The sequence below is a fragment of the Triturus cristatus genome, chromosome 4_2 (genome assembly GCF_964204655.1).
Source record: "Triturus cristatus chromosome 4_2, aTriCri1.1, whole genome shotgun sequence".
In the NCBI taxonomy this organism is placed as follows: Eukaryota; Metazoa; Chordata; class Amphibia; order Caudata; family Salamandridae; genus Triturus; species Triturus cristatus.
This window is the reverse complement of record NC_140586.1, coordinates 896,921,284-896,933,408: the sequence shown is the minus strand read 5'-3', so window position 1 is coordinate 896,933,408 and position 12,125 is coordinate 896,921,284.

Genomic DNA, 12,125 nt, shown 5'->3' with positions numbered 1-12,125 from the left:
CGGGCAGTGAAGTTCTCCACCTGAGGCAGGATGCAGTGGGTTCCCAGGCAGCTAGGGGGCACCATTGGTCCTGCCCCTGGAGATTTCCCAGTGGACTGCTATGTGTAAATTCCTGTCTCCCATTAAACAGATGTGTTAAAGATTGAGTCTGTTCATAGAACGTGCTCCCTTCAAGGCTGTCACTCACAAGTGGAGAGGTGAAGCCTGAACGCCCCTAATAAGAAGCCAGTACTGCGTTTCTGCATGTTATTTCTCATTTATAAGTGAACCATTTGGAACAGCTAGTACTTACTGTATAAATACCTCACCTGGGCTGGTGCAATTTACTGGGTGTTGTAAACACCCCCCATCCAAGCCTACTCAGCGCTAAAATGGCAGTAAACAGATAGACACAACGTGCTGGCATAGACAACAAACTAGAAACGACTCAAGTAGAAACCATGAAAAAGACATTGAGGAAGTGCTTTGGCTTAAAGCAGTGTTGCTGCCAAAGAGGCAGATGTTGGTAAAGAGTCCAGTTTAAATCAGACATGTAGTGGACACATTGGTCAGTAGTAAATTAGGTCCAATGGACATCTGTCCCGATGGATGGAGTGATTTTGGACGCGTGACTCGCAGCCGATGAGAGACACTGGACTAATCTACAGAGTAATGTATGGTGTGTGTAGTGAGTTAAGAAGCCCGCCCTGGGAGCTGGCGGCCTGGCTCCCACTTTAATTCTGGAAACATTGGCAGATGAAAGAACATATTTTGCTACTATGAGTTATTTCTGGACTGGTCTTAAATAAATATTGCCTCCTGGCCTGGGACTTTTTCACGTTTTTCCCCTCTGTCTTGGCAGGCTTTTCTGGCAAGACAGTGGGAGTTTTGTGTTATTGAGAAAGAGGGATCCCTGTCCTTGTATAGCTGCTCAAATCTCCGTACTTGTGCCCTGAGATTGCCGGTCCACATACATCTGGGGTTACCAGCAGGTGCTTAGGATTACATAAATATATGTTTTGAGATCTCTACTGTTGACTCCACATCTCTTGGTCCATATCCTGAGATCACTGTTTCACATAAATCTGAGTTACTGCCAGGTCATTAGGGTTATGCTGATTTACATCATGAGATCTCTACTATTGACTCTATGTCTCCAAGCTCAAGACCTGAGATCACAGGTCTGCACCGGTTGGAGGTTACCAGCAGGTGATCCGTGATAATGGTTAAGTCAATGTATGTCTTGAGATCTCAATCATTGAGAGCAGCATAGCAAAGCACCTTTCTGCACTGCCCTACACCAAAGTGAAAGGGCAGGAATGTACCATATTTAAGCAAAACGGTGCATGCAGAATTGTTTTTGTGCCGGAAGGCCACCTTCCTGCACAAAAACATTCCTAAGAGGGTTTTTCTTCTTTCAATGTATGCTGCAGAATGCAACACCATAGAAAGAGAAAGAAATGAGGAGAAATAAGCATGATTCTCATTACGCCTCACGAGGCACATATGCCCACGGAACTTATTCCAGTTAGCCCACTTGTAGTCCCATTTTGCGGGACATCCTCTGTTTTTGAATACGTCCTTTTCGGCAACCATGGCATGATCCAATACCTGGCCCACTTTGCATACCTAGGAAGATCTCTTGATCCCCATCCCTGAGCAATGTTTCGTTTAGCAAGTGCGCACCCTAGCGACACCCATGAATGCTCAGTGTGAGACAGATCCGTGGCCTTCCATACATTTAACAAGCACATTCGCGGGGATTGAGTGATGGCCTTCTCACAGATAAGGTTTACATCACTTTTTAAATCTGGGGCAGCATCAAATTCCATGGCCATGGGTATTGCGTGGTAAAACCTACTGCAACACCCATGGAACGCCTCCTGAGCGCAGAGAAAGACGAAGCAGCGATTTGCGCTGCGTCGCCTTACTCATGACTGATGAGGCCATTCAAAGCCACACAGAGTGGCTTTGCGTGGTTTCATAAATCGAAATTAGAACCCTGCATCATGCATGTACCACTTTACGTAGTACAAAGGTGGCGCAGGGCTGTCATAAAACAGCCCCCAAGTCTCCAAGCTCATATCTTGAGATCGCTGACCCACATACATTGGCGGCAATTGAGATTATGGGATTGGTTGATGGTCACGAGATTAAATTAAATATTTTTGACAACCTAGACCCATTTAGCTCCGTGCTAAACTCAGAAAAATTGTGTTTCTCCCAGTGTTACACTTGGATGAATTAAGCTTAGTGTCATGCTACACTTGGACGAATTGCATGTCATCCAACGACACGCTCAGATAAATTGCTTTCAGCTCAGTGCTACACTCAGATGAATTTCACTTTACTCAGTGTTACACTCAGCTGAATTGTGCTTAACTAATTTCTACACTCACTTGAATTTTGCTAAGCTCCGTGCTACACTCAGATGGATAGACTTTTACCCAGTGCTAAATTCAGATGAATTGTTTTTAGCTCAGAGATAGGCACAGATGACTTGCCTGTAACACTTAGTGCTACACTCAGATGAATTAACTTTCACGTGATGGTAGTGCTAGGTTGCCATGGGCCCTAGTGCAAGTAAAGTAAGAAACTGGGACCCCTCACTAGGGTGACATCTCAGTCTATCAGCTGCCCCCGACGCTCTTCAAGCGCCTTCGACAGAGTCTGCATCTACCATATCAAAACTCACTACCATTCTCATACACGCGCTATTGTATTTCTACTCCCTGCGCTGCATTTCTGCAAAGTGAAGCCATAAACCTAAAAAGCATTAGGTAATAGGTTTGGCCCTTGTAAAATTGTGCACACAGAAATACATAACATGCAGGGGGCCCACAGTTACACCTCTGCCCTCACAGAGGCGCACTCCTCACGTTCTACTCATACAGACACATGCCTCACTCTGCACTCAACAATAACCACAAAAAAAGTAGGTTGCTAATACTAAATGTAAAGAGTAAGGAAAACGTGGTTGAATAAAGAAGTCTATGACGGTCTAGGACGCCATCCTTAATGGAAGAGGATGCCTCACACACAATATTGTGTCATGCTTCATCATAGACATCGTCTCCCCACCATGGTAAGATGGGACTACCAGGGCTGACTCAACCTTCGTGAAGACTTTTGCTGGGAGCAGGGAGTTCTTACATAAAACTTGCAGGACAAAATCGGGATCCAGTTAATTAAAAATACCTTCAGGTTCCTCGGTTATCACCTTTAATTATGAGGACCTGAGGTATGCTAAAACCAAGTGTGTCTTTGGACCCAAGAGAAAATAAGGTCTCCAGTCCATCTTTCAGTAAACCAACATGTTTCTGCCCACACAAAGAGCCAAAAAGGTCTGGGGCATTCGTCAGGGCTGTTGGATCCCTACTGTAGTCAGAATTGGGTGTCCCCTATGACCCTGTAACCTAAGGTGGGGGAGTACACCTAAAGTGTGCACAAGTGAATCCTACCTGGGATACTCATGCGCAAACATCATGTACCCTAGACTTTTAGGGGATACCAAAGATTCGGTCAGAAGGAGGGGTGGTGGCCTTTGTAGTCACACATTCATTAGAAGTGCCGCCACGCCGAAACACCTACTCCGTCTGCTCCCTGCTGGTTCGTACTCACTCTGCACTCACACAGGGACAACTTTCAACCTGCATGCACAAAAGACAATGATGTTATTAATCCATCTTTATGGAAAAAGTACACTGTGCGTTACAGTAGATATCACAAATTGTACAGGCAATACAAACGTATGATCGTAGTTATGTTGTGGCATGACCCGGCACCTTGAGAATGCGTGTTGACTGTCCCATGGCAGTACAGATTTAATACAATTTAATCAATGCAGTAACACAAACAGAACTGTGAGCCTGTAAACACTGAAAGGTATGCAATTCTTGTGAGAGGTAGATGGTCTTGGTTGCAGGCCATTCGTGGTGGAGGATTATAGGCACCATCGCAAGGCATGTGCAGTGACATCCACTCCGTGTTGTGGACCTTTGAGATGGAGGTGGATGGGAAAAGAAAGAAAGGAGGGTGGAGGGGGCCCTGACACAAAAGACAATTTTTAGCCTGCATTCACACAGGCACACCGCTCACAATGCGCTCACAAAACATGGACTCACACAAGCACACAACTTCTTTGCAGGAACAAGTGTGGTACTGCAGTGCCAGCCAGTGCAAGCGTCCTTCAAAGACATGGAGCAAGTGTGGTACTGAAGGGCCAGCACATTAAAGCATCATTCAAAGACATGGAACAAGTGTGGTAATGCAGTGCCAGCCAGTGCAAGCATCCTTCAAAGACATGTAACCAGTAAGGTACTGTGGAAAACGTGTAATATTTTACTTGGCATAAGCAACAGCCATTTTGGTTGCGATGTCCATTTAGTTTCCTTTGTAATTCTCCCGTCCTCTGCTGCTCGTCTTTTTCTGTCTGTGCTATCTATTTTAGTTGACTTCCTGACTCAGCTAAAAGCAATGTACGTGCTGAGAGATTGTAGCTGCCAGAACACCTGGTCTCAGATGTTAACTGTCAATCATTTACTGCTGCCATACGCACTCCTGCTCCCCCTCCCACTTTGTTGACCATGTGGTTTTTCATCTGTCCTTGTTTGCTGAAAACTATTTCTAAAACTTGTTCTTCCTATTTCTGTTCACATGCTTACACTGCAAAAAGCCTGTATAAAAAGTGCTGTGTTCTGTGAATTCAGTGGGCTACCTCAGGCAGCACTTGAGAGTGCTGTGTGGCTGTGGTCCCAATCATGAGTGATTAATAAACTTGTTATTTATTTTCAACTCTAGTGCTGATTTCTATTTTGTTGGTCTTTGAACCCATGGACAAAAGGGTGACCCTGCACCAGTGTACCCCTAAAAAGGTACATTTCCACAGTTGGTGCCTGACTCGTGGGGCCCCTTTGGAGACGCGGCAGTCCGAAGGAGTGGTCTTGACAGAGGACCGAAATTTTGCTGAGGAAGTGCACTACACGAGGAGACCTTTGTCTTTGCAGGCCGACGTGACTTTTCCGGTTTTCCCGATTTGACTTTCCAGGTGGTGGCCAGTCTCAAATGGGGTTTTCTTTGGAGCAATTTTGGAATGACCATTAGGTCAACAGGAGATCAGCAGGTGGGAGTTAGAGTCTTCTGTTTGGTAAGGTCGCTAAAGTGGCACTCTTGATTTGTTAAGCCTGGGCTTTTTGTTTGAATTTGTTATTCACTTTTTGCAAAAATTGAAGGCAGGTAATGTGGAGATTTTTCTCCTTTTGAAAAATTTAATTGACATAGTAATATTTCACTAATATTTGTTGAACATGCCTGCCCTCAGCACACTCCGTAGGTGGTGTTGCTGCTCTTGTGGTACCAAAACTAGTTTAGAACAACTTCAGCCGGCTCCCCCAGAGGGGATGCCTAATTGAGATATGTATGTCATATATGGTATTTCTTCCATAATGTACGGTCCACTGTGGAACAAATACACAAAAAAAGATTCTGATCTACAATGGGCAGTAAATGGGTCCTTTGATTTTAAAAAGGTTAAATATATAGAGCAGTGTTTATTTCGAAGAAAAAGTAGACAGGATATGTTTGATTGTGTGCCTATGTGGGAGAAAGAAGTGCGAGAGAGAGCGAAAAGAGCAGAAGCTACAGCAGAAAAAGAACAACGAAAAGTGATATATCAAAAAGCGCTAGAATTAAAAAATAAAGAAAAGAAGGAAAATACGGAAAAAGAAGATAGAGAAGGTCGAATAGAGATAAATGGCCAGTATCCTATTCGGCGTCCTCTCTATTCCCTAAGGATGATTGCATCCTATTAGAATGTCCCCCACCCCCGTATAAATTTCCCACTCTAAGGGCCCCTGTTGAGGTTTCTGACGACGAGCATTTGTCTTCAGACGACAAAGAAAAAGATAAACAAGATGGGCGACAGACTCGCTCTACGTTGACTAAAGCAGAAAAAGACAAATTAAAAACTGCTGCTAGGGAGGAGGCTCGTCGATCTCATGCTGCATCGTTCATTTTAACTATGGTTCAACAGTGGAACAGTGCAGAGCAATTTTATTTTGTAGAAAAATTTGTTTGGGATGTAATATTTGATTATAGACAAATTTCACAGGTACTAGAGCCAGCTGATATAAATACTGATTATAAACAATTAACAGAGAGAACTTTTCCTTTTTCAAACCTATCTGATATGATTAGACGAGTGGTTAAAATATGAGACGCAACATGAAAGGAGCAAGAATTAGGTAGAAAACAGAGAGGTATAGAAGCAGTTCAATCTCAAGCACAGAATGTAGATGCTCCTGTGGAAGAGGCTACCCCCAGGAGTACTATAGTTACTTGGAAACCTATGCGTGAAGCTGCACCCCTGTATGTTCCTCCGAAGGGTGCGGGAACCAATGATGATAAAACTTCGGATGATGCAAAGGGATATTTTATGTATAATTGGGTTTATACTCCTTGGAGTAGAGCTGATGTGATGGCTCTTAAAGCTGCTTTGCCCGACCCCTGGAAAAACCCTGCCTCCTTCTATGAGGAGGTGGAAGGAGCCATTAGCTCCTGCACTATGACCTTGCCAGATATTGATATGTTCTTTGGGCTTATTTTGCCCCCTGATATGTGGAGAACAATACGTAAAATAGATGACAATGCAGCATTTGGTGACACCTGGGTGGAATTAGAAAGAATAGATGCGGAAAGGGAGCCTGCGCAGAAACCTCAGAAGGAGATATTAGATCTTCCTAAAGCTATTGTGACTAAGTTATGGACTCTCATACCCCCTAAGAAAATAGATTGGACTACGTTAGTGTCCTGTTAACACAAAACGGATTAGTCAGGTTCTGACTTCTTTTCAAGATTTGAGGAAACATTCCATGATTTTAGTGGTCAGTCATTGGCCAATTATACAGGTAAGTATTTGTTTGTCGATAAATTTGTCGCTATTATGTTACCGGAAATAGCTAGTCGCTTAAAGGCCAGCAAGAGTTCTTGGGCCATGTCTTCCCCAGTTTCCGTTTTGACTATGGCCCAATATTATGAGCGGCAGGAACAGGAAGCAAAAGGCAGGGAGGATAAGAAGGTTCAGGAGTTAAAGACAAAAGTTATGTTGGCTCAAATATATGGTCCACTATTTAGGGGAGGTGGAAGAGGCGGACGTGCAATGTATTCACCTGGAGTACCCCCTCTCCCTCGAGCAAATGTGTCCCCTGATCAGTGTGCTCATTGTAAATAGCCTGGGCATTGGCGTTCTGAGTGCCCTCTTTTGCGAGGTCAATAGTATCAGCGGGGAAGGGGAAGTATGAGAGGACGCCCAGGTAATTCAGGAAACAAGGGAGGTACAGGAGCTCGTCCCAAGCTTGAGGCAGTTGAACAAGGACCAAATTACTCTAATACTTTTGATAGACTAAATCAATATCAAATGTCTGAATATTCTGCTGATGCCCTTGCGGATTCCGATTACGCATAGGGATGCCTAGGACGGAGTAATAAACCATTTGAGGTGCCGGTAGATCCAATGGGTCCTTATGTTGACGCAAACGTTTTGGGATCTACTGATCGGTTTCTGGTTGATACTGGGGCTACTCGTAGTGCTCTGTCTACAAAACTGGTTCCTAGGGCTCCCCTGTCCGGCACAATGATAACATCGATAGGATTCGATGGGACACCTACACCTAGCCCACTTTCACAGCCACTTGAATTCAGACTTGATAAATTCACTGCAGCATGTCCATTTTTGCTTTCCCCTACCACACCGGACAACATTGTGGGTATCGATATGCTTAAATATTTTCTGTGCCACAATACGTTGTTCTCCGGAAGGTGTGCGTGTTATTTTGAATGACAATTATCCAATGGTTGAGAGATCTTCTCTTATCAATGAGGATGTTTCTCTGGCATCCTTACCCAATACTTTGTGAGCTAAATCAGATACTGATGTGGGTCAAATGATTATTCCACCTGTACATATTCAAGTAAAGGAGGGTGTCTCATTGCCTCAACTGCCCCAATACAAAGTATCCCGAGAAGGTGAAGAGGCATTAGCACATATTCAGGATTTGATTAAAGTAGGGGTAGTGGAAGAAGTCCCCTATAACACTTGCAATAACCCTATCCTTCCTATTTTGAAAAAAGACACTGACACTAAAATCTACATATTCAATATTGATTTGTGGGAAGTTAATAAAATTGTAGTGCTCCAATATCCAGTAGTTTCTGATATCACCACACTTCTCACTATGGTCCCTCCTACTGCAACTACATTTTCGGTGATCGATTTGAAGAATGCTTTCTTCTCGATACCCATTCACCCTGACAGCAGTTATTTGTTCGGGTTCACCCTGAAAAATAGATCATATCGTTTCTGTAGAGCGCCACAGGGCTATTCGGAGAGTCCCAGCATTTACAGTCAGGCATTGAAAAGGCAGCTTGATTCTTTTCCTGTACCCTTAGGGGTGGCTCTTACGCAATACGTCAATGACATCTTGTTAGCTGCAGATACCCCTGAGCAGTGTGAAGAAGGAACACTGTTATTGTTATCATTTCTTGCCTCTCACAATCACAAAGTATCGCAGAAGAAATTAGAATTAGCAGGTTACCTATTTAGGTCACCTCCTGTCTAAGGAGGGACATGCACTCACACCAGATCGCATTCAGACCATTTTAGATACTCCCGTGCCCCATACTCAGAAGGATGTCCGTGCACTGATTGGCCTCACTTCTTTTTGTAGGCAGTGGATCCCTAGTTTTTCACACATTGTTAAACCTTTGTTGGCCCTTTTGACTAAAGACACTCCGATGCCGATGGAGTTTGTAATTCTCCCGTCCTCTGCTGCTCGTCTTTTTCTGCCTGTGCTATCTATTTTAGTTGACTTCCTGACTCAGCTGAAAGCAATGTACGTGCTGAGAGTTTGTAGCTGCCAGAACACCTGGTCTCAGATGTTAACTGTCAATCATTTACTGCTGCCATACGCACTCCTGCTCCCCCTCCCACTTTGCTGACCATGTGGTTTTTCATCTGTCCTTGTTTGCTAAAAACTATTTCTAACACTTGTTCTTCCTATTTCTGTTCACATGCTTACACTGCAGAAAGCCTGTATAAAAAGAGCTGTGTTCTGTGAATTCAGTGTACTACCTAAGGCAGCACCTGAGAGTGCTGTGTGGATGGGGTCCCACTCATGAGTGATTAATAAACTTGTTATTTATTTCCAACTCCAGTGCGATCTCTATTTTGTTGGTCTTTGAACCCGTGGACAAAAGGGTGACCCTACACCAGTGTACCCCTAAAAAGGTGCATTTCCACAGTACTGCAGTGCTAGCCAGTGCAAGCATCCTTCAAAGACATGGAACCAGTGTGGTACTGCAGTGCCAGCCAGTGCAAGCATCCTTTAAAGACATGGAACAAGTGCGGTACTGCAGTGCTCTTCAGTGCAACCATCCTTCGAAGAAATTAAACAAGCATGGTCCTGCAGGGCCAGCCTGTACAAGCTTCCTTAAAAGACATGGAACAGGGGCGTGGTCTTGCTGCACATGGAGTGAGACGCACGCCGAGAGAGCTTCGGCCAGCCGCTGCTTTCGGAAGCCTCTATAGCAGCTCCTGGGCATTGCTGGCGATGCTACTGGTGGCATGGGGGCATCTGAGGTGCCAGGGAGTCCTCTGTCTGCCCGGTCTCCTCCTCAATCGCTGGTGGAGGTGTTTGCAGCAGCTTGGCGTCGGAGCCTGACTTGGCTGCCCGCGGCTGCCATTTTGAATCCCGCCAGCTCCGGAGCGTGTTCGGAACCCAGAGCTTCTTGCCCAGCCCGCAGCGCCACATCGGGAAGCTCCACGGACCCGGCTGGTGACCCGATTTTAGGTGCAGCCTCTGGCCCTTGATATTGTGTGTGCACGGGAGGTGCTCCCAGTCGTGGACAACGCATCTGCTGCCATCTTGTGCCTCCCCGTGTGGCACCGGGGATTGCACCTCGGAGCTCCTGGCGGACCCTGCACTGCACAGCTGCTGCTCCGGAGGCTCGAAGTGACTGCGCTGCCTATTGTGAGGTGAGGAGGGGTGATGTGAGTAGCGGCCTGAGCTGGGCTCTTCTCCTGGGCCTCCTACCTTCTCTTGCGGAAGGAGCATGCTGGATATAGACCCCGGCCTGGATTCGCATTCCTATGGAACGGCGGGGGGGACGTCCCCCACTGACTGTGTGCTCCTGTGATCGTGGGGCTCTGTTGGGCCCTTGCCTCCCTTCTGGAAGTCGACTGCAGCGGCCCCCATGACGCTACCTCCCAGGTCTCTGCGGTTGGGACACCTTGAGGCTCTCTGGAGACTTTTTCGGTGCAGGACTGATACAGTGAGGGCTCTCTACGTGTGCCTTGTTGTCGTGGCGCCTTCCCCAGCACTATCTCACTGAGCGCCTTCCTTCGCTAGTGTTTGTTTGAGGGGCACCATCGGCGATTGCTGTGGGATCTGCCGCAGCTGTTGGAACTCTGGGAGGCTCTACCCTTTGATCCCCCTGCAACCCCTGGCTTTCCCTGTGGCCTGAGTTGGGGGAGTTGAGAGGGGCCTTGAACATTGTGGGGACAGACTGTTGCTCCGCTCCCCCCCCCCTGTGGATTGTCCCACGCTTATCCATTGTGGAGGCCCTAGCATCGTCCTCCAGCCTATTTCACCTGCCCTGGCTCCCTTTTCAGTGTGTTGGAGTTTGAAGGGTCATGCCACGCTCTAAGGCTGGGAAGGACATCATTGCACCTCCCATGGATAATCCTGTGAGGGCCCTTTGGAACAAACCTGGTTCTGCACCTCCAGTAGCTATGGCGTCTTCGAAGGAGGGCTCCTCCGATCCCTTTATCCAATCTTTCATGGCCATTTTTCTGCAGAGATCAAGCCTGAAATTGGGTTTCTTCGTACTGATGTCCAAACCTGAATTAACCCCTTCAGTGCCCATGACGAGCTGGACTCGTCATGGGCTGCGGTGGCGCTGTGCCCATGACGAGTCCAGCTCGTCATGAACTCCGCCCGCTAATGCAAAGCGCGGCACTGGGCGGGGAAAGGGGCGGGCATGCAAGGGGTTAAGGAGCTCAGGAGAGACGTCACGGAAATCGGAGGATGAGTGGATGACCTCGAGAAGACGGTCGATGCCCGCATGTAGGATCAAGAGCAACTTTGGCAATGGTTGGCTCTTCTGGAGGAACAGCACATTGAAATTGAAATCAAGCAGGAGGACTTGGAAAACCGGAGTCGCCTGAGGGGTGTTCCGACAGGGACAGAGGTTTCGTATCTTGTAACTTTTGTTGCGGAGTTGCTCCACGAAATCAAAGGAGATGACAATGCCTCCCCACCTGCGCTGGATTTGGGCTCACCGAGTGGCTGGTCCCCCTGGTCGCTCTGGCCTGGTTCTCGACATCTTGGCCAGGGTTCTTTTTTTATGGAGAAGTAGGCCATCTTAAAGGCAGCACATTCTAATTCGGATTTAACATGTAAGGGTTCTCCCATCCAGGTCTTCCAGGACCTTGCTCCAACCACGCTACGCCATCGCAGGGACTTTAAACCTGTCACCGATAAGCTCCGAGAGTTGGGCATCCAGTATCAGTGGGGCCATCCCTTTGGACTAATTTTTCAATGGGAATCCAAACGCCGTGTGCTGCGATCTCTCCGGGAGGCCACTCAACTGCTTCGCCTCCAGATCTCTTCTCCTCCATCTAGCCCTTCGCGATTGCCTCCTCTAGATCGAGAGCCTGCGAGGCTACAGTGGGCTAGAGCACGGGTGACCGCGGTGGCTATCTCAGTGTGGAGGGCAGTCCTCCTCTCAGGCCACGCAGGACATTATTCATCATCTCTGCTCTCTTGATGGAGTGCAGTCGCCCATTCATTCCCAGCCGAAGGAGACCTGATCGGCCTGCCATGTTTCGGAGGGCCATTGTTCTTGCCATCAGCGGTCCCCCGTGGAGATGGGAATGGACTCTCACGCTCTCCGTGTTCTCCTACTTCGCCCTGAGCATAGCACGGCAGTGGCGCTGGTGTGCGCCTCCCTATAGTGGTGCTGACTTTCTGCGACTCGCCCCCACCCTCTATTCCTAAGAGAGTGACATCTCTGGGATAGCTTGTGCTATTGAGCCTAGCCTGCTCCTGGACTGGAATAGGTCTTGTTGGCCACGTTGGCCATTGTTCAAT